The following is a 22,850-nucleotide window of genomic DNA, read 5'->3' as shown; positions in this document are numbered from 1 at the left end:
AGGTGTAGCTGGCCGAACGCAGGGCGTGTTTGTGACATCAAAACAGGAACTGAACAGTCTGAAGTGATCGCAAGCTAAGACTGCACAAAAAAATATTGTAGCCGCGCTGCGTTCCTTTCGAACGCACTTCTGCTAAGCTAACATAAACTCCCAGAGAGTGGCGGCTTAGCGTTTGCACGGCTGCTAAAAACAGCTAGCGAATGAACAACTCGGAATGAGGGCCAATGTGTATAGTGTATTTGAATTGTATTTAAGGTGGAATGCACTTGTTTGTGTGTCCCAGGAGGGGGGAATCCATTACTGTGTAGGCCAGGCATGTCCACACTGCTGCCCTCCAGCTGTTGAGAAACTACACATCCCAGCATGCCCTGACACAGCTTTAGCATTCTCTGACAGCAAAACTGTCAGGGCATGCTGGGATATGTAGTTTCACAACAGCTGGAGGGCCGCAATTTGGACATGCCTGGTGTAGGCTGGTGGATTCCCCCAGTACTTTCCCCCCAAAATGGAATGCCTTCCTCTCTAGCCTCCCACATGGAAGTATCATGAGGAGAGAGAGGAGCAGCTCAGCTTTAAAACAAGCTGAGTGGTTTTCTGGAGCTCCTTAGGGATCACCTTTGGTGGGCAGGAAAGCCTGACCTGGGATCTAGGCTGCCCATCTCTGGAGCCCAATTTTAGACTGGAGATGGTGAGCTGGGTACCCGGGCAGATTCCTGGAAGTAGTTTAGATGGGAAAACTTCCCCCAGCCTAGACTGAGCGTCACCAGGGTGGATACCAACCCTCCAGGATGGGACGGTCAAAGGAGAGCGACTACTCCCCACCGTCCGTAGAGGACAATGATAGCTGTGCATGTGGCCAAGGCATGCACATCACATGGGTAAACAATGATTGGTTGAGAACAGCACGGTGGACTTGCCCCCTGTGGTATGTGTATTGGCGTAAGATAAAAAGAGGAGGCCTGTTAGCCTCCAGAGGTATTATACTATTTTCACTCTGCTGTAAACATCTTGCTGTATTGCTGTTGCCACTAGCAATAGGGAACAGTCTTTTTTAAGACTGGGTGAATAAACATCTGCCTCAAGATGACCGCTTCATCTTGTGATCTGCAGTGCTATGCCAAACATAGTTCCGTTTTCCGGCTGTCCAGGGTGCACTCAGCGTCTCCAAGCTTCGCCTCCCGCCAGCTACTGTGCAGAGGCCAAGTCCAGCGACTAGTGGTGATTCGTCGACACCACACAGGTGTGGTAAGATAGCGTGTAGACACATACAGAGCAGTACCATGGTTCCAGACTCCATAGCGACAAGGATTCTGGTGGTGGCAGTGTAGTACCTGCCCATTACGCAGTGGGTGGAGTCAGTAATAGGCGGTTACTAATGGTAATTGGGAATCCCCTAATTGGCCAGATCCCGTGTGACCTAAACATCCATTCTGTGACTGGAGCAGGACGCAAGGCAGGGTGAGGGCTTTCGTACAGAACCATCCAGTTGTTATGATTCCAGTACTTCTGACCAGATGAGATCTTACGGCAATGGCCAGAGTACTGGAAGGGAATGCTGATTACGGGAGCAGGAAAGCCTAGTAACCCCTGGCGCCCTAACTCCGTTGTCTCGCCCGTGTTGTCAGAAATCCCCTGCGAGACTATGGTTGCTTGAGCCCATGGCAGCCGCGTTTGAAGGGCGGATTACGTCTGCCCAACTCCGATGCCCCCTCAGGTCTTAATGGGAGACAAAGGGAAATCCGAGACAGGGTGATAACAAGGGGCCCTCTGACTAAACAACCTGGCCAGAGGCTACAAGCTAACAAAACCAGAAGTATGTGCGGACAAACCGCCAGGGAAAAGAACAACCAAAATCCTCTAGTCCGTAACTCCTACCCAGCACCGCTGGATACCAGAGTGGATCTGTGGGAGCGGAATCCTCCGCAAAAGCTCCGAAACATAAATAACAAATAATAAATAGTAATCGGTCAAGCCGCAACACACGGCTACGCCGCGACTCACGAACACCACAGGATGTTAACAGGTGCTCGGTCAGGACTCCAGGAACAGATGACAACTTCCGAGTACTGGACAACTGAGGACAGGAACGACCGGATACAGCAGGACTGGAACACTCTCTGCAAACAGATACAGCAAACAGGAAGCTATTACCGGCGTCTGTGAGAAGCCCAGGAAGTGTTCTTAACAGAGAGTCCTCCAATCAGCTGTTTGGAGGCTGATTGGATTAAATGCCATGCAGCTGCCAAGCTGCATGGCCAGGGAAACAGATCAGTAATTAATCACAATTGAACCTAGCAACGGGGAACGCAGTCCGCAAGTGGCGTCCCCGTTGCTAAGGTCCGTGCGGCTCCGTGCGCCCGGCGTCTAGCGTTGCCAGGGAGCCGGCGGCTGAACGCGCACGGCGTCTCTGGTTGCTAGGCGCCGGGCCGCAGCGACGAGCGGACCCCGGCGCCTAACACCAGTCACAGAAATTGCTGGCATAGCGGTGGGATAATCCTAGGTGGCTTTTCGGTCACCTGATTGGAGAAACCGAGTTAGGAGAGGAGTAACTGCAGTGCAGGAGAACGCACAAGATGGCGGTCTTCAGTGGAATGTCAAAGGACGATCTGGAGATCGTGTATCAGGAGAAGGGTGTGGATATCCCTTTCAATGTGTCCAGAAGCATCATGAGGGCGGCACTCGTGAGCTTGGAGGAGTCCCGCTGAGCGGAGGTAGAGTACTAAGGGCGTTGGCATTGAAGAGGGCGGCCTACCAGTGGACCTTTGTACAGAACCGGTGAGACCCACAAGCCCCAGCCTCTCTATTAGCAGCAGCCATGTTTCATACCTAGCAGGGCCGGAGGTCCAACGTCCCAAGTGGGGCGACACGGATACCTTAGCAGATCGGCTAGTGGAATTCGGAGAAAGGGCAACGGAGCAAGAGTGCTTGATCATCACCTCACTTCCCAATATCACTGCCGGGCTCCGGTGACTGTGCGCAGCCTGTTCTGCCCCCAGCAGTAGCGGAAGAGCCAGTGCTCCCACCTGAGGCAAAAGTGCCTCCAAGTCAGCTATCCGGAGCGTGCAGGAAAGACTGGGCACACTTAGCTCCAGAATACAGCCCGTGGCTTCAGCTGCGTCACTAGGCTGCGGCAGTGAACGGTGCCCGGACTGAGCGGAGTGAGTGGCTTTAGGGCAGGAGAAGTGGGGGACTTAATAGATTGTTTCTTGGTTCCAGTGGTGGCCGACAGCTATCAGGTAGGGTAGATAAGAAGCCACGTAGTAATAAAAGCTCCAGAAAGCATGTCTGGATGGACTCAGGCCCCTCTTATTTATTATTTTATATACTAACAGGGTGACAGGTGTGGTACATCCCTGCAAAGGCAGATCCAATCTCTTTCTCATCAGACTCTGCTGTCTTCCCTGCACTCTCACTCAGATGTTCACTGCTGCCAGTAGCACACGTATGAGAAGCAGAAGTATGGCGGCAGCTGTATAGATCCTGATATGTAATTCTCTATATCATACTTACTGTACACACATCATCCTTATTACTATTGAGAGAATAGAGGTAAGACACTGATGATGGGGGGTGTAAAAGTGGATTATAACCTGGAAGATGATGATGATTACAGGGTATTATATGGTGTATTGCATGTAAGGTACCTTGTTCCACACGTACTCTGCTGTAGCAGTATACCTTATATAAGGGTGAGTAACACATGTACAGGCTTACCAGCGTATGCGCACACACATAAAGGAATGCTACCTTACCAATGCTTCCAGGAGTAACGTTAGGAGACATTTCTCTGATCCATCAGCTCATATGACTGATGTTATTGTTCATCTAGAATCTCCAATTCATACGATGTGTTCCCCATCCATTGTTTTACATTGGTGCTGACATAGGACTTGGCGAGTGACTACATCTCCATTTATACTTCAAGGTTAGTTACAAGTACAAGAGAGAGAGATATCTAAGTCTTATTATAATATTACATTTGTTATTGTGTGTTCTCATTTTTGTATTTCCATAATGTATTTTATTTCCAGCAGATGGACACACAAGCAGGAATATCTCAGAAGGACGTCTAATGTTATCCCCGGATTGTGACATAAAAGATAATGACAGTAGACAGGATTCTCCAGGAAATAATCCCATTACCCCAATTATACATCCAGCTCTATCAGCTGGTCCCCCTGATCCTGGGAAATGTTCTCCTGATCACTCTGATATTGGAGCATTTGTTACAGCTCTGAGAGTAGATACAGTGTTTCCCTGTTCTATAGATGCCAAATGTTTTACACAGAACACAAAGCTTATTACCCATCAGCCAGCTAAGGCAGCTGAGAGGCAATTTCCATGTTCTGAGTGTGGAAAATGTTTTACATACAAATCAGCTCTTGTTAGACATCAGAGAAGTCACACAGGTGAGAGGCCATTTCCATGTTCTGACTGTGGAAAATGTTTTACTTGGAAATCATGTCTTGTTACACATCAGCAAAGTCACACAGGTGAGAAGCCATTTCCATGTTCTGAGTGTGGGAAATGTTTTTGCCGGAAATCACAACTTGTTAGACATCAGAGAACTCACACAGGTGAGAGGCCATTTCCATGTTCTGACTGTGGAAAATGTTTTACTTGGAGATCAAGTCTTGTTACACATCAGCAAAGTCACACAGGTGAGAAGCCATTTCCATGTTCTGAGTGTGGGAAATGTTTTGCCCGGAAATCACATCTTGTTATACATCAGAGAAGTCACACAGGGGAGAAGCCATTTCCATGTTCTGAGTGTGGGAAATGTTTTGCAGACAAACCAGAGCTTGTTAGACATCAGAGAAGTCACACAGGTGAGAAGCCATTTCCATGTTCTGAGTGTGGGAAATGTTTTGCAGACAAACCAGAGCTTGTTAGACATCAGAGAAGTCACACAGGTGAGAAGCCATTTTCTTGCTCTGAGTGTGAGAAATGTTTTTCACGGAAATCACATCTTGTTGATCATCAGCGAAGTCACACAGGTGAGAAGCCATTTCCATGTCCTGAGTGTGGGAAATGTTTTGCAGACAAATTACATCTTGTTAGACATCAGAGAAGTCACACAGGTGAGAAGCCATTTTCTTGCTCTGAGTGTGGGAAATGTTTTGCCCAGAAATCACAACTTGTTAGACATCAGCTAAGTCACACAGGTGAGAGGCCATTTCCATGTTCTGAGTGTGGGAAACGTTTTGCCCTGAAATCAGATCTTGTTAAACATCAGAGAAGTCACACAGGTGAGAAGCCATATTCTTGCTCTGAGTGTGGGAAATGTTTTACACAGAACTCATATCTTGTTATACATCACAGAAGTCACACAGGTGAGAAGCCATTTCCATGTTCTGAGTGTGGGAAATGTTTTAGACAGAAATCACATCTTGTTACACACCAGAGAAATCACACAGGTGAGAAGCCATTTTAATCTTCTGGAGTATACTTATTATTGCCATGCGTTGTTCTTCAAGGTTCTTATCCTATGTCCTGTGCTTTTTGCAATATACATGCTACCACTGGGTGAAATAATCAGATGTCATGCCCTCATCTACCACTGCTATGCAGATGGTCTGTCTTTTGTTCTGGGTACTGAGAACCCAGTACCAATCCTAAATGTCTAGCTGAGCTCCAGGTGTGGGTGTTGCCAGTTGGCTGTGACTCAATCCTGGTGAAACAGGTCCTTATGCTAGCTCACCAACAAAGGACAGGGCTACAGCTCAGCTTTGTTACCAACCAGACTTACGCTTGGGGGTTCAGGTTTACATAATGCTGATCCTGTGCAGAATCTTGGTGTCCTGGATGGTGGAGTGACACTTAGACATCAGTATCTGCCACAATCAGATCCTCATTTGAGGAACATAGTCAGACTCCAGCACTTTATTCCCTCAGAAAATCTACCTACAGTCATACATGCACTTGTATCATCACACATAGACTACTGCAATGTCCTCTACCTGGGTCTCCCAGCAATAGAATTGCACCGCTTGTAGCTTGTACAGAATACAGCTGCCTGGCTGTTACCTAACCAGCCCGTTCCTGCCACATAACACCCATTCTCTGCTCCCTTCACCAGCTGCCTGTAAGATGGTGACTCTGGGCCTAATTCAGGTTGGACTACAGTGTGTGATCCAAACGGAATTATTGAGAAAAACTTGCGGACGCATGCGCAGCGCCCGTCCTGCGTATGCACCTGCATTCTCTACAGGGGGCTGTAGGAAATGTGATTGCTTCTTGTTAATCAGGTAGAGGTGGTCACGGGGTGGGGGGTAAAGCTCCGTTTCCAGTGAGAAGATGGAGCGTTACAAGTGCGGTGTTGCGAGAAAGGGAGGCGGACAAACGGTCATGTTCACTGTGGCTGCATGACATCACACGCAGCCATCGCAATCTAGAAGAACGCGGTGGGGATCCTGCAGGCACAGCTAAGCTGGCAGGATGCTTCACTAGTTTCTAAGATGAAGCAGAAATTGTGGAGCGATCGCAATTTCTGCTTCATAAAGGGGGGAGGCGCCGGTCAGCATACTAGGCTGCCTCGCCCTGCGATGGGCAGCCCCCAGCACGCTAGAAAAAGGATTGCTAATTAGCAGCATCTGCTATCCTTACTGACTTACTGTAGGGCCCCTATTACATAATCTTACTGACTCTCCCAGCCCTACATGACCAGGGTCCATGTACCAGAAGCAGCTTCTGCCTCCTTACTGACTTACTGTAGGCACCCTATTACATAATCTTACTGACTCTCCCAGCCCTACGTGACCAGGGTCCATGTACCAGAAGCAGCTTCTGCCTCCTTACTGACTTACTGTAGGCCCCTATTACATAATCTTACTGACTCTCCCAGCCCTACATGACCAGGGTCCATGTACCAGAAGCAGCTTCTGCCTCCTTACTGACTTACTGTAGGCCCCTATTACATAATCTTACTGACTCTCCCAGCCCTACATGACCAGGGTCCATGTACCAGAAGCAGCTTCTGCCTCCTTACTGACTTACTGTAGGCCCCTATTACAGAATCTTACTGACTCTCCCAGCCCTACATGACCAGGGTCCATATACCAGAAGCAGCTTCTGCCTCCTTACTGACTTACTGTAGGCCTCTATTACACAATCTTACTGACTCTCCCAGCCCTACATGACCAGGGTCCATGTACCAGAAGCAGCTTCTGCCTCCTTACTGACTTACTGTAGTTCCCTATTACAGAATCTTACTGACTCTCCCAGCCCTACATGACCAGGGTCCATGTACCAGAAGCAGCTTCTGTCTCCTTACTGACTTACTGTAGGGCCCTATTACATAATCTTACTGACTCTCCCAGCCCTACATGACCAGGGTCCATGTACCAGAAGCAGCTTCTGCCTCCTTACTGACTTACAGTAGTCCCCTATTACATAATCTTACTGACTCTCCCAGCCCTACATGTCCAGGGTCCATGTACCAGAAGCAGCTTCTGCCTCCTTACTGACTTACTGTAGGCCCCTATTACAGAATCTTACTGACTCTCCCAGCCCTACATGACCAGGGTCCATGTACCAGAAGCAGCTTCTGCCTCCTTACTGACTTACTGTAGTTCCCTATTACATAATCTTACTGACTCTCCCAGCCCTACATGACCAGGGTCCATGTACCAGAAGCAGCTTCTGCCTCCTTACTGACTTACTGTAGGCCCCTATTACATAATCTTACTGACTCTCCCAGCCATACATGACCAGGGTCCATGTACCAGAAGCAGCTTCTGCCTCCTTACTGACTTACTGTAGTTCCCTATTACAGAATCTTACTGACTCTCCCAGCCCTACATGACCAGGGTCCATGTACCAGAAGCAGCTTCTGTCTCCTTACTGACTTACTGTAGGGCCCTATTACATAATCTTACTGACTCTCCCAGCCCTACATGACCAGGGTCCATGTACCAGAAGCAGCTTCTGCCTCCTTACTGACTTACAGTAGTCCCCTATTACATAATCTTACTGACTCTCCCAGCCCTACATGTCCAGGGTCCATGTACCAGAAGCAGCTTCTGCCTCCTTACTGACTTACTGTAGGCCCCTATTACAGAATCTTACTGACTCTCCCAGCCCTACATGACCAGGGTCCATGTACCAGAAGCAGCTTCTGCCTCCTTACTGACTTACTGTAGTTCCCTATTACATAATCTTACTGACTCTCCCAGCCCTACATGACCAGGGTCCATGTACCAGAAGCAGCTTCTGCCTCCTTACTGACTTACTGTAGGCCCCTATTACATAATCTTACTGACTCTCCCAGCCATACATGACCAGGGTCCATGTACCAGAAGCAGCTTCTGCCTCCTTACTGACTTACTGTAGTTCCCTATTACATAATCTTACTGACTCTCCCAGCCCTACATGACCAGGGTCCATGTACCAGAAGCAGCTTCTGCCTCCTTACTGACTTACTGTAGGCCCCTATTACACAATCTTACTGACTCTCCCAGCCCTACATGACCAGGGTCCATGTACCAGAAGCAGCTTCTGCCTCCTTACTGACTTACTGTAGGCCCCTATTACACAATCTTACTGACTCTCCCAGCCCTACATGACCAGGGTCCATGTACCAGAAGCAGCTTCTGCCTCCTTACTGACTTACTGTAGGCACCTATTACATAATCTTACTGACTCTCCCAGCCCTACATGACCAGGGTCCATGTACCAGAAGCAGCTTCTGCCTCCTTACTGACTTACTGTAGGCCCCTATTACATAATCTTACTGACTCTCCCAGCCCTACATGACCAGGGTCCATGTACCAGAAGCAGCTTCTGCCTCCTTACTGACTTACTGTAGTTCCCTATAACAGAATCTTACTGACTCTCCCAGCCCTACATGACCAGGGTCCATGTACCAGAAGCAGCTTCTGCCTCCTTACTGACTTACTGTAGGCCCTATTACATAATCTTACTGACTCTCCCAGCCCTACATGACCAGGGTCCATGTACCAGAAGCAGCTTCTGCCTCCTTACTGACTTACTGTAGGCACCTATTACATAATCTTACTGACTCTCCCAGCCCTACATGACCAGGGTCCATGTACCAGAAGCAGCTTCTGCCTCCTTACTGACTTACTGTAGGCCCCCTATTACAGAATCTTACTGACTCTCCCAGCCCTACATGACCAGGGTCCATGTAACAGAAGCAGCTTCTGCCTCCTTACTGACTTACTGTAGTTCCCTATTACAGAATCTTACTGACTCTCCCAGCCCTACATGACCAGGGTCCATGTACCAGAAGCAGCTTCTGCCTCCTTACTGACTTACTGTAGGCCCCTATTACATAATCTTACTGACTCTCCCAGCCCTACATGACCAGGGTCCATGTACCAGAAGCAGCTTCTGCCTCCTTACTGACTTACTGTAGGCCCCTATTACATAATGTTACTGACTCTCCCAACCCTACATGACCAGGGCCCATGTACCAGAAGCAGCTTCTGCCTCCTTACTGACTTACTGTAGGCCCCTATTACATAATCTTACTGACTCTCCCAGCCCTACATGACCAGGGTCCATGTACCAGAAGCAGCTTCTGCCTCCTTACTGACTTACTGTAGGCCCCTATTACATAATCTTACTGACTCTCCCAGCCCTACATGACCAGGGTCCATGTACCAGAAGCAGCTTCTGCCTCCTTACTGACTTACTGTAGTTCCCTATTACAGAATCTTACTGACTCTCCCAGCCCTACATGACCAGGGTCCATGTACCAGAAGCAGCTTCTGCCTCCTTACTGACTTACTGTAGGCCCCTATTACACAATCTTACTGACTCTCCCAGTCCTACATGACCAGGGTCCATGTACCAGAAGCAGCTTCTGCCTCCTTACTGACTTACTGTAGGCCCCTATTACATAATTTTACTGACTCTCCCAGCCCTACATGACCAGGATCCATGTACCAGAAGCAGCTTCTGCCTCCTTACTGACTTACTGTAGGCCCCTATTACATAATTTTACTGACTCTCCCAGCCCTACATGACCAGGGTCCATGTACCAGAAGCAGCTTCTGCCTCCTTACTGACTTACTGTAGGCCCCTATTACACAATCTTACTGACTCTCCCAGCCCTACATGACCAGGGTCCATGTACCAGAAGCAGCTTCTGCCTCCTTACTGACTTACTGTAGGCACCTATTACATAATCTTACTGACTCTCCCAGCCCTACATGACCAGGGTCCATGTACCAGAAGCAGCTTCTGCCTCCTTACTGACTTACTGTAGGCCCCTATTACATAATCTTACTGACTCTCCCAGTCCTACATGACCAGGATCCATGTACCAGAAGCAGCTTCTGCCTCCTTACTGACTTACTGTAGGCCCCTATTACATAATTTTACTCTCCCAGCCCTACATGACCCGGGTCCATGTACCAGAAGCAGCTTCTGCCTCTGTACTGCCCTGGTTACTTCCATCTGTTGATGAAGGACTGTTAGTACCATAAATCCCCAACTAGTGCTTGGATGTCAGGGAAACAGGTGGGTGGTAGTGGGGAGAGTCAGGGCGGTGGCAGTAGTGGGGGAGAGATGGTGGGTGGCAGTAGTGGAATGAGACAGGGTCGTGGCAGTAGTGCAGGGAGACGACGATGGCAGTAGTGGGAGGAGACGGTGCGTGACAGTAGTGGGGGGAGACAGGCCGAGTGGCAGTAGTGGAAGGAGACAGGGTGGGTGTCAGCAGTGGGGGGAGACAAGGCAGGTGACAGTAGTGGGGGGAGACAGGGTGGGTTGCAACAATGGAGGGAGATGGGACAGGTGGCAGTAGTGGAGGGAGACGGGGCAGGCGGCAGTAGTGGAGGGAGACAGGTGGGTGGCAGTAGTGGTGGGGAGATGGTGGATGGCAGTAGGGGGGGACAGGGTGGGTGGCAGTAATGGGGGGAGATGTTGGTGGGAGACGGGGCGGGTGGCAGGTGTGTGGGGAGACAGGGCGTTGGCCGTAGTGGGGGAACACAGGGCAGATGGCAGTAGTGGGGGGAGACATTGTGGGTGGCAGTAGTGGGGGGAGACAGGGCAGATGGCCGCAGTGCAGTACCAGGGAATGCTGGAGGCAGTAAAGAGGTATATGGGTCCTGCACAGAATCAGCTGATAATTAGACTTAATGATGATTATGCTTCCTTATTTCTTTTTTTTTTAAATTTCTTTTATTGAAGCATCGTCTGGTCAGTTCAACAACATTGTGGTAAATCGGTTCAACATTTTTGAAATGTAGGTCCATCAACATACAGTACCACATATATCAAATTATCATATTATCATTGAACAAAACATTTTCACCTTAATGTTGTAAAGCACGTTTGTATTCATCTATCCATGTCAGGTGAGAATAAAAGTCAAAGCAAACATAATCTATGTGAATGCCTGCCGTGCCACCAGAGCCCCACCCCCCCCCTCCTGCCATCTCCTCGAACACTTCATGTTTTGCATAGAATACCCCATCCGAGATCTGACATGAGCTAAAATGTAATATCACAGAGGGATCGGAGGGTCATTAGCGACCACCTGCGACATATACCAAACTGTGTCTTTAAAGCTATTATGGATTTGGGTCCTTAACGGAAGCGACAGGGTAGCTATATATGACTCCCATGTTAGAAAGAACCTCTCAACCTTGCTTTCTCTATCCAGTACCACCTCCACCCACTGCATTCTAAATAGATAGTGTAGTTTAGCTTTAAAAAGTGTCAACAATGGCTGGGAGGGTTGTAACCAAGTCTGTAAAATGGTTTTGCAGGCCGCTGCTCCTATAGCCAGCAAGAGCCTCCTACTCCCATGTGATGTACGAATATTAGGGGGAAGTATGCCGAACAGGGCCCATTCAGGTGTCATAGGGATGTAGTTGACCAAGCTATCAGCAGAATATTTCCTGACCTGAGTCCAAAAACCTCGAATTACGGGGCACTCCCAAAGACAGTGAAATAAATCCGCTGAGTTAGTTCCACATTTGTAACAGTTGGAACTTGGTGAATTACCTATCAAGAAACTCCTGTTCGGGGACAAGTAAGCTCTATGCAGTATGTTTAGAAACATAGTCGTGTATGGAGAGTAAGGCAATAGAGCACATGCTCTGGTGTGAGAACGAAGTATATCGTTTGATGATATATTTGGAAGTCGTGAAAGCCATGGAGCCAGGGCTGTAGAGGATCCGTCTGGTATAAACATTTGCCGTATGCAATTGTACGTTAAGGAAATGGCTTTTTGTGTCAAGCTTTGATTTTGTAGTAATGTGTCTAGTGGGTTGTTCCAGTCCAACATTGTGAAAGGGCGTATAATAGAGCTAATATAATGTTGGGCTTGTAAAAATGCAATAGGGTAGGCCGCCATCCAGGGATGGCGTTCCCCAGCGTCCCGGAACGTGGAAGGCCTCCTTGCTGATGCACAGACCAAATCTCTCACGGTCCTCACTCCCAGGGTCTGCCAACTAAAAAATGGGTAGGAAGCCTGCCCATTCTGAAATTCAGGATTGTCTACAAAGGTGAGAAAGAGAGATTTGTATGCATTTAATCCAAATTTGTGTCTTAGTACATGCCAAGTTTTCCTAGTATGCCAGAGCAATGGGTTATCACGTATTTCCGGTGAAATTTCGCAGTCATATAAATGAAGAAAACTTGTAAGGTTAATTCTGTCAGATTGTGTTTGGGCTGTGTCCCCGGAGGCAACGGGTAGGTGCGCCCCCTAGGTGGCTTCTTGCCAGGAAGGAGATCGATGGGACAATCCCATTCCCTATGGGGCGGCAGGATATCAGCAGCCTTTTCACAGAAGACGTCTGAGAAGTCTTGATAAGCTGCTGGGAGACTTGACTGTGTCTTTACTTCGGTAGACTTAATGGGACACACTTGGGCTAAGCAGGATTGATGACAATGTGAACCCCATGAGGTAAGCTGCAACGTTGACCAGTCAAACTGTGGATTATGTAGCTGGAGCCAGGGCATGCCCAAGACAATCTCCTGGGTGGCTTGAGGGATGACCAGGAACTTGATCAGTTCAGAATGGAGAAATCCAACTCCCAGAACCACTGGAACAGTTTGATGAGAAATGTTCCCCTTGGAGATTCGACTACCGTCCACAGCAGTAATGTAAACTGGACAAGAAAGTTCACAGGTAGATAGGCAAAATTTATTTACCGCAGCTTGGGTGATAAAGTTTCCTGCAGCACCGCAGTCCACTAATGCTGACGCAGACTGGAGCCCAACTGGAGTCTCTAGCGTCACTGGAAGAATGAGGTCTTGTTGAGAAGGAGCTTGACTGAAAGATCCTAACTTGACTCCTCCTTTACAAGTCAGGATCTGGCGTTTCCCGAACGCACCGTGCAGGAGTTAATCTGATGGCCCGCAGCAGCACAGTATAGGCAGAGTCTCTCCCGTATTCTTCTTGCCCGCTCTTCAGGAGTTAGGCGGGACCTATTTATCTGCATAGGCTCGTCAGAAGAGGGAGACTGGAACTGTACAGAAGGTATGAACCTTGATCTGCGTGGCTCACTCCGAGCGCGTTCATTATTGCGTTCGCGGATGCGAGAGTCCAACTTAATGCACAGGGAGATCAGATCAGACAGTTGAACAGGAATGTCACGGGTCGCCAGTTCATCCTTGATCCGATCCGAGAGTCCGTGCCAGAAAGCTGCTACCAGAGCTTGGTTGTTCCACTGAATCTCTGCAGCCAACGTCTGGAACTGGATGACATATTGTCCCATGCTTCGGGCACCTTGACGAAGTTGGATCAGGTCTGCCGAAGCTGATGTTGCACGACCAGGCTCGTCAAAGATCCGTCTGAAGGTTGACACGAAGTCTGTGTAGTTGTTAATCAGAGGGTCAGCACGTTCCCACAGAGGAGACACCCAACTCAGAGCAGATCCAGAGAGTAAGGAGATGATGTAGGCAACCTTGGATCTTGGCGTGGGGAAATTATGTGGCAATAACTCAAACTGTATTTCACATTGGTTGAGAAACCCGCGACATAACTTAGGACTGCCATCATACTTGCTCGGCACGGGCAGGTGCAGACGTGACACTGGAGCTGATGCAGCCGGCATAGAAGAACTCACAGCACTGGCAGGTGCTGGAGTAACAGGAACAGTAGGAGAGAGTACACTAGGCAGGGATTGCTGTAGTGTATCTAATCGGGAGGACATCCCTTGCAGGAATTGAAGCATCTGCTGCTGCGCAACCTCTTGACCATCCAGACGGGAGACCAGATTTTGCAAGGCCTCTGACCCCACACTCCGTCCACCATCCGAGTCCATCGATCCTGGACTTACTGTCAGATTGTGTTTGGGCTGTGTCCCCGGAGGGGGCGCTAGTGGGTCAGTGGAGGTAGATGGGAGAAAACGAGGAGGCTGGATAACGTTCCTGCGCATGAGCGCAATGGTATTTTATTTGGCAGATGATATAATACAGAATGGTAGCAGAAACAATAATAACAGATGAATAAAGTCAATCACTCAGTATGATAACTGAAAGTCTATGGCAATGGATGACAGATGACTTGAGAAAATAATATCCGGTAATATATAAACAGAGGAACAAGTGCTTGTGAAATGGTTCTGGTTTGGAAACCAGTGCAGGTTTTAAAACAGGAAACTTAGGCAGCAAGGTGTAGAATGGCAAACCTGAGCAGAGGCAGGAGTCTGACTTCACAGTGCAGGTGATGAGGCACTGGCAGCAGCAAGCTGTATCACAGGTGGAGGAATGAAACACACCTGGAGTCAGTCTTCAACTGCAGGCTGAAGCACACAAGGTGGTGATAAGTGTGAAGCCTTGTTTGCAGGTTGCAGGTATTGCTGGGCCTTGAAGTTCCACGGAGCTGTGCAGAGTAACCAGGAATACAAGTCTTTAACCAGAGAGCCAGGAACACAGGAGCAACAGGAACCGATCCTTTCATATGGGTCGCAGGAATGACACAAAGTCCAGGATGCCTGCAGACTGATCCTGCAGTCTCTTATGTACCCCATGGTGCACAGGGATTGGATGAGTGAAGGAAAGTGGGTGCGGCCAAGCACCGGATTGGCCGCAGTATACTGGCTGTTTACAGACTGTCATGGCGGCGCCCACGCTGCGGCCTAGCAGGGACGCGGCGCGCTACATGCCCGCTGTCTCAGGAGTGTTCCCAGGCCCTTGATGATGTCCCATGGCAGGGGCATAGGTGACAGGTGACCGCAGGGAGCCAGGACGGAGTCCGCAGCGGCGGACGGATGTCAGCCTGGTAAGTCGATTCCTGACAGTACCCCCTCCTTTAGGGGTGGACACCGAACACCCACGTGGTTTGGAGGGATGAGTGCTGTGGAAGACACGGACCAACCTAGGAGCATGGACATCGGACGAATTCACCCAACTTCTCTCCTCTGGGCCATAACCGGACCAATCGACCAGGTACTGGAGACGTCCATACCGACAACGGGAGTCCAGAATTTTGTTGATCTCGAATTCCACGCCCCGCTGAGTTCGAACCTTGGGACCTACTGGAAGAGTATTCTGAAAGCGGTTTAGGACTAGAGGTCTGAGGAGAGAAATATGAAAAGCGTTAGGTATACGAAGGGAAGATGGTAACTTTAATTTATAGGCCACTGGGTTGATGACTCTTTCGACAGGGTAAGGACCAATGAAGCGTGGTGCAAACTTCATGGATGGGACCCTGAGACGGAGGTTACGGGTTGATAGCCAAACCTTGTCCCCAGGTTTCAAATGGGGAACCGCACGTCTCTTGCGGTCGGCAAAGACCTTGTACCGACTGGAGGCCTTTTTGAGGGAAACGTGAATTTTTCTCCAAATAGATGAAAACTGAGTCAGAGCAGTAGTGGCAGCAGGAACATCCATATGAGGGAGTTCTTGGAAATCAGGTACACGGGGATGTTGCCCATATACTGCAAAGAATGGTGTCGTTTCAGTGGCAGTATGGTATCGAAAGTTGTGGGCAAACTCGGCCCATGGGAGCAGATCGAACCAGTCATCCTGGGAAGATGAAACATATAATCTTAAAAAAGTCTCAAGTTCTTGATTGACCCTCTCTGTCTGCCCATTCGTCTGAGGATGGTATGAAGATGAAAACTTCAGTTTGACCTGCATGGCAGAACAGAGGGCCCTCCAAAACCTCGCTACAAACTGTACCCCCCGGTCAGATATTATTTCAGAGGGTAAACCATGTAAGCGGAAAATCTCCCGTAGGAAGATTTGGGCAAGTTTTGGGGCAGAAGGGAGACCCTGGAGAGGAACAAAATGAGCCATCTTGGTGAATCTGTCCACTACAACCCAAATGGTATTATGTCCTTGAGAAGGAGGAAGGTCGGTGATAAAATCCATGGACAGGTGTGACCAGGGACGACTAGGGATAGACAGTGGTTGTAACTGACCTGCTGGAGACTGACGAGGAGTCTTGTGCTGCACACATTTAGGACAGGATGCCACGAAATCCTGGATGTCCATTTTCATCTTTGGCCACCAATATGTAGCAGAAAGGAACTTGAAGGTCTTCAGGACCCCAGGATGACCAGTGAACTTGGATTGATGGGCCCAAGATAGCAACTTGGGACGGAGATCTGGGGAAACAAAAGTCTTACCAGGAGGAGGAGCTGGGGAGACTTGAGATGCAGCGAAAACCACGGGACTCAGGATGGAATGTGGCACTGAGTCAGATGTTCCTTCTTCAGATTCCATGGATCGGGATAACGCGTCGGCTTTCACATTCTGCGAACCTGGGCGGAAATGAAGCTTGAAATTAAAACGTGAGAAAAACATAGCCCACCTGGACTGGCGAGGGTTAAGGCACTGAGCTGCCTTTAAATATAGCAGGTTTTTATGATCCGTGTAGATATTAAACGGATGTTTGGCCCCTTCTAGGAGATATCTCCATTCCTCGAGAGCCAGCTTGATCGCCAGTAGTTCTTGATCTCCCACGGAGTAGTTAGCTTCTGCAGGAAGAAACTTTCGAGAATAAAATCCACAAGGGTGGACTTTCCCATCGGATCCCTTCTGGGAGAGAACAGCTCCAACCCCAACTGTAGAGGCATCTACCTCCAACTCGAATGGTCTGTTGACATCTGGCTGAGACAGCACTGGAGCAGACATAAAGGCTAGCTTGATCTTCTGGAAGGCTGCCAAGGCTTCTTCTGACCAGTTGGAATGGTCTGCCCCTTTCCGAGTCAGGTTGGTAATAGGAGCGATGAGAGTGGAGAATCCTCGAATAAATTTTCTATAGTAGTTGGCGAAACCCAGGAATCGCTGGATAGACTTGAGAGAGTTTGGAATGGACCAATTGGCAATAGCTTCCAATTTTGTCGGGTCCATCTGAAGATCCGATCCGGAAATTATATAACCCAGGAAGGGTATAGAGGGAACTTCAAAGGTGCATTTAGATAGTTTCCCGTAGAGCCGGTTCTCACGAAGACGTCGGAGAACTTCACAAACTTGTAGACGATGAGATGGAAGGTCTTGGGAGAAGATAAGGATATCATCTAAGTAAACAACGAGGTACTTATACAGGACATCACGAAAGATTTCGTTCACAAAGTGTTGGAACACTGCTGGAGCATTACTCAACCCAAATGGCATTACCAGGTATTCATAATGGCCATCTCGAGTGTTGAAAGCTGTCTTCCACTCGTCACCACTCCGGATTCTGATGAGATTATAGGCACCGCGGAGATCTAACTTGGTGAAGATGCGGGCTCCTTTAACTCTGTCAAATAATTCGGTAATGAGTGGTAATGGATAACTATTCTTGATGGTAATGTCATTGAGACCCCGATAGTCAATGCATGGACGCAGTCCTCCATCCTTCTTTTTAACAAAGAAGAAACCTGCACCAGCGGGAGATGGTGACGGACGGATGAATCCCTTCTGAAGATTCTCTCTGATGTAATTACTCATCGCCTCAGTTTCAGGAACAGACAACGGGTAGGTGCGCCCCCTAGGTGGCTTCTTGCCAGGAAGGAGATCGATGGGACAATCCCATTCCCTATAGGGCGGCAGGATATCAGCAGCCTTTTCACAGAAGACGTCTGAGAAGTCTTGATAAGCTGCTGGGAGACTTGACTGTGTCTTTACTTCGGTAGACTTAATGGGACACACTTGGGCTAAGCAGGATTGATGACAATGTGAACCCCATGAGGTAAGCTGCAACGTTGACCAGTCAAACTGTGGATTATGTAGCTGGAGCCAGGGCATGCCCAAGACAATCTCCTGGGTGGCTTGAGGGATGACCAGGAACTTGATCAGTTCAGAATGGAGAAATCCAACTCCCAGAACCACTGGAACAGTTTGATGAGAAATGTTCCCCTTGGAGATTCGACTACCGTCCACAGCAGTAATGTAAACTGGACAAGAAAGTTCACAGGTAGATAGGCAAAATTTATTTACCGCAGCTTGGGTGATAAAGTTTCCTGCAGCACCGCAGTCCACTAATGCTGACGCAGACTGGAGCCCAACTGGAGTCTCTAGCGTCACTGGAAGAATGAGGTCTTGTTGAGAAGGAGCTTGACTGAAAGATCCTAACTTGACTCCTCCTTTACAAGTCAGGATCTGGCGTTTCCCGAACGCACCGTGCAGGAGTTAATCTGATGGCCCGCAGCAGCACAGTATAGGCAGAGTCTCTCCGGTATTCTTCTTGCCCGCTCTTCAGGAGTTAGGCGGGACCTATTTATCTGCATAGGCTCGTCAGAAGAGGGAGACTGGAACTGTACAGAAGGTATGAACCTTGATCTGCGTGGCTCACTCCGAGCGCGTTCATTATTGCGTTCGCGGATGCGAGAGTCCAACTTAATGCACAGGGAGATCAGATCAGACAGTTGAACAGGAATGTCACGGGTCGCCAGTTCATCCTTGATCCGATCCGAGAGTCCGTGCCAGAAAGCTGCTACCAGAGCTTGGTTGTTCCACTGAATCTCTGCAGCCAACGTCTGGAACTGGATGACATATTGTCCCATGCTTCGGGCACCTTGACGAAGTTGGATCAGGTCTGCCGAAGCTGATGTTGCACGACCAGGCTCGTCAAAGATCCGTCTGAAGGTTGACACGAAGTCTGTGTAGTTGTTAATCAGAGGGTCAGCACGTTCCCACAGAGGAGACACCCAACTCAGAGCAGATCCAGAGAGTAAGGAGATGATGTAGGCAACCTTGGATCTTGGCGTGGGGAAATTATGTGGCAATAACTCAAACTGTATTTCACATTGGTTGAGAAACCCGCGACATAACTTAGGACTGCCATCATACTTGCTCGGCACGGGCAGGTGCAGACGTGACACTGGAGCTGATGCAGCCGGCATAGAAGAACTCACAGCACTGGCAGGTGCTGGAGTAACAGGAACAGTAGGAGAGAGTACACTAGGCAGGGATTGCTGTAGTGTATCTAATCGGGAGGACATCCCTTGCAGGAATTGAAGCATCTGCTGCTGCGCAACCTCTTGACCATCCAGACGGGAGACCAGATTTTGCAAGGCCTCTGACCCCACACTCCGTCCACCATCCGAGTCCATCGATCCTGGACTTACTGTCAGATTGTGTTTGGGCTGTGTCCCCGGAGGGGGCGCTAGTGGGTCAGTGGAGGTAGATGGGAGAAAACGAGGAGGCTGGATAACGTTCCTGCGCATGAGCGCAATGGTATTTTATTTGGCAGATGATATAATACAGAATGGTAGCAGAAACAATAATAACAGATGAATAAAGTCAATCACTCAGTATGATAACTGAAAGTCTATGGCAATGGATGACAGATGACTTGAGAAAATAATATCCGGTAATATATAAACAGAGGAACAAGTGCTTGTGAAATGGTTCTGGTTTGGAAACCAGTGCAGGTTTTAAAACAGGAAACTTAGGCAGCAAGGTGTAGAATGGCAAACCTGAGCAGAGGCAGGAGTCTGACTTCACAGTGCAGGTGATGAGGCACTGGCAGCAGCAAGCTGTATCACAGGTGGAGGAATGAAACACACCTGGAGTCAGTCTTCAACTGCAGGCTGAAGCACACAAGGTGGTGATAAGTGTGAAGCCTTGTTTGCAGGTTGCAGGTATTGCTGGGCCTTGAAGTTCCACGGAGCTGTGCAGAGTAACCAGGAATACAAGTCTTTAACCAGAGAGCCAGGAACACAGGAGCAACAGGAACCGATCCTTTCATATGGGTCGCAGGAATGACACAAAGTCCAGGATGCCTGCAGACTGATCCTGCAGTCTCTTATGTACCCCATGGTGCACAGGGATTGGATGAGTGAAGGAAAGTGGGTGCGGCCAAGCACCGGATTGGCCGCAGTATACTGGCTGTTTACAGACTGTCATGGCGGCGCCCACGCTGCGGCCTAGCAGGGACGCGGCGCGCTACATGCCCGCTGTCTCAGGAGTGTTCCCAGGCCCTTGATGATGTCCCATGGCAGGGGCATAGGTGACAGGTGACCGCAGGGAGCCAGGACGGAGTCCGCAGCGGCGGACGGATGTCAGCCTGGTAAGTCGATTCCTGACAAATTCCCTGCAAGAATTCCTTTTCTAGTGATGCGTTCGCGTAAAGATCTCGGCCATTTAGCCAATCTTTAATGTATCTAGTGTGCGCTGCATATGAGTATAATTGGACATCAGGAAAGTTTATCCCCCCATTCATTTTCATTTGTTGTAGTTTGTTTAGTCCTATCCTCGGGTGTTTGCCCTTCCAAATAAATTGTCTAAAACTACGGTTAATCGACTTTGCGTCTTTATTCGAGATCACATAAGGGAGTGCCTGTATTAAAAACATTAATTTTGGGAATTAAATCATTTTAATAAGGTTCGCTCTGCCTAAGTATGACAACCACAGCCCCTTCCACCCATCTAACTCTGTTGCTATAGAGCGAATAACAGTGGAAAAGTTGAGACTGTAGAGGAGAAAAGGGTTATGTGAGATTTTAACTCCAAGGTAAGTAAAGTGTTGATGTGCCCACATTATTGGGATATTGGATTTAAAAGAAACGCGAGAGGGGGGAGTACCAAGACGAAGCGCCACCGATTTAGACGTATTGACTTCGAAGCCGGATACCCTTCCATACTTAGTCAAAAGAGAGAATATCCTATCCAGGGATTCTGCTGGGTCCCCAACAAACAGCAAAATGTCGTCTGCAAAAGCCGTCAACTTTATTTCTTTTTGACCAATCCGAATTCCCTTAAAGTAATCTCCCCCCTGAAAAAGTCTAAGTAATGGATCTATAGCTAAGTTAAATAAAATAGGGGAGAGGGGACATCCCTGTCTGGTACCCCTAGACATCATTATAGGGTTACTACTGTATCCATTTATTACTAGAGAGGTGGAGGGAGTAGTATAGATGTATTTTATAAGATTAATGAACACTGGGTCAAATTGCCGTGCATGGAGAATTCCAAACAAATGTGGCCATAAAACAGTATCAAACGCTTTGGTCGTATCCAGATTTAAGAGAATATTTTGGGTATGTGGTTCTCCATGAGATTTTACTACCGCTGCTACCGCTGTTCGAATTCCTTTGACTAGATGTTTATGGCGAACAAATCCCAGCTGGTGATCGGTGAGAATCTGTGGAAGCAGCAGCTGGAGTCTATCCGCCACAATTTTGGTTAGTATTTTAATGTCTGTGTTAAGTAGAGTAATTGGTCTATACGAATCAATTTGCTGGGGGTCACGCTGTGGTTTGGGAATCATGATTGTGTGTGAGTTGTTGAAATGAGGAAAAAATGTATTGTTGTGTAGAATTTCATTAAACAGTTCCCCCAAAGCAGGTGCTATGTGTCCCTGAAGTATTTTGTAATATTCATTAGATAACCCATCAGGGCCTGGTGATTTATGTAATTTTAGCTTTGAAATAGCATTAGTTATTTCTTCAAGTGTGATATCTTGTTTGAATACTTCATTTTGTGTATTAGACAATTTGGGTAAGTTTGCTTCAGACAGAATACTGTCATGTAATGTTTGATCAAATGGACGTGCATCGTACAAATTGGAAAAGTACGCTTCGAAGTGTGCTAGTATACGTGAGGTCGTTGTGTCAATTGAAGACGAGTTCGGGTCTTTAATGGCGGTGATCAATCTCTTTGGGGCGCTCAATTTGGACATGGTGGCTAACAAACGTCCAGTTTTATTGCCCCACCGAAAGTATTTAGATTTTGAGAAAGTCAAATCACGCTGTGCCTGGGACAGCAGAAAATCATCCAATGTCTGTCTTGCCTGTGTGTATATCTGTCTATTATCTGGGGAAGGGGAATCTAAGTATGTTCGCAAAGCAGCCGTTAGTGAAGCATGAAGAGCTTGATATTGCGCAGAGACCTTCTTTTTCCGTTTGGAGATATACTCCATTATGCTTCCCCTCATAGTAGCCTTAGATGCTCCCCAGAATATAGTTGGTTTCTCCCAAAAATCAATGTTGTCGTCGGTAAAGGTCATCCAACTATTTTTTAGAAAAAGACGAAAGTCTTCTGAATTATATAAGTAAGTCGGGAATCTCCAAGGTTTAAAGTTCCCAGCTGACGTAGATCTGGTGAGATGGAGTGTAATTGGGGCATGGTCGGAGACCAGGATGTTATGGATGTCTACTTTTAGAACACGTGACACCAAGGGATCACCTATGAGAAAGGAGTCTATTCTAGACCAGGAGCCATGTACTGCCGAGAAAAAGGTAAAAGAATGATCAGTTGGGTTAAAGAGCCTCCAAATGTCGCTAAGCTGTAGTGTTGTCTTGAGAAAATGTCTTTGTGTGTAGAAAGCTGATGAAGGGTTCTGTGGGACGGGTTGTTTATCAATCTTTGGGTCATCTACTGAGTTAAAATCTCCAGCAAGTACTAGGAGACCATTCTGTCGCTGCGCCAGGGTTTGAGCCAAAGATTGCAAGAACTCCGAGGTTGACACATTGGGTGCATAGATATTAACTAGTGTG

The 22,850-nt window shown here is 48.2% G+C and overlaps 1 pseudogene; it reads left to right on the top strand.

Moving 5' to 3' along the window:
• The window catches only part of LOC134984405 (zinc finger protein 585A-like), a 176,695-nt pseudogene that overhangs the window by 31,142 nt on the left and 122,703 nt on the right, over positions 1–22,850 (top strand).

Source organism: Pseudophryne corroboree, assembly GCF_028390025.1.
Source record: "Pseudophryne corroboree isolate aPseCor3 chromosome 3 unlocalized genomic scaffold, aPseCor3.hap2 SUPER_3_unloc_51, whole genome shotgun sequence".
Classification (NCBI taxonomy): domain Eukaryota; kingdom Metazoa; phylum Chordata; class Amphibia; order Anura; family Myobatrachidae; genus Pseudophryne; species Pseudophryne corroboree.
This window is presented reverse-complemented; position numbering and strand designations above follow the sequence as displayed.